Source organism: Olea europaea, chromosome 3 (assembly GCF_002742605.1).
Source record: "Olea europaea var. sylvestris chromosome 3, O_europaea_v1, whole genome shotgun sequence".
Taxonomy (NCBI): domain Eukaryota; kingdom Viridiplantae; phylum Streptophyta; class Magnoliopsida; order Lamiales; family Oleaceae; genus Olea; species Olea europaea.
In genome coordinates this window covers 17,594,558-17,595,530 of record NC_036239.1, presented here as the reverse complement: position 1 = coordinate 17,595,530, position 973 = coordinate 17,594,558, and the positions used below count along the sequence as shown (strand labels likewise).

The window sequence follows — 973 nt, the reverse complement described above, 5'->3', positions numbered from 1 at the left end:
GCGTAATATTACGTTTAATTGATGATGACGTGTTAAAATTTAATTATCAATACTTGTCGTAACTATAGATTGATTGTGCAACTTATGAAGTTTGACAATTAAATCACAGAATGGAGAATTACGTAAAAGAGTTCGTATATTGCTACCACATTTTTTGCTCCATACACCATATTATAAATACAAATCAATGAAAACATAATTTTGATAAACACGCCACAATTCAATTGCATTACTTTAATAAAATTAAGAAAGAAGGAGAAAAATAAAATAAATAAAGTAAATAACATTATATTCATACCTATCCCAATATTATCCTCATTTCTCTCCTCTCCCACCATTCTCGTACTTCATCCACAATCTTAGTGGCCCCCTACCCCACCCTACCGATTTTGGGGTGATTTCACTAATGTTGGTAGGGCTAGGCATTTTAATATAAATCGAATTCGAAGGTTCTAGTCTGATTCAAAAATAAATTAGGAGCCGAAATCTAGAATCGATTGGATCTCCGAAGATTCTTGAACTGGAATGGTAGGTACCTAACTCTATGTGTGTGTGTGTCTATATATATATATATATAAATGATCTAATGAGTACTAGTGCTTAGTTTATGTTAAACACCGATGACATGACGCATCAATTAATTGATGAATCATTAAATTCATGGGATCTATCATTAACATATTCACCAATTAATTGGTGTGACGTGTTATTGATGCTTAACATGAGCTAAGCACTAGTGTCCATTAGATCATTTCCCTATATTTATGTAGAGATAGAGAAAGCCAATTTATTCACTCTTTAACTAATGACTTAATCCACCAAATATCAACTTTGAAAGGCCCAACAACTTTATTTTGTAGTCACATTTTATTGCACTTTATTCTTTGCTAATTCACCTACCTTTGTTGACGCCTTGCATGCAATCACAGTCAAAATGGGACAGTTTATATTCTGCTAGATGTTGGATATTATT

At 32.2% G+C, this 973-nt stretch overlaps 1 pseudogene; it reads right to left on the bottom strand.

Annotated features, from left to right (window-relative positions):
- Positions 1–338, bottom strand: part of LOC111379219 — a 12,296-nt pseudogene extending 11,958 nt beyond the window's left edge.
- Positions 339–973: the final 635 nt, after the last annotated feature.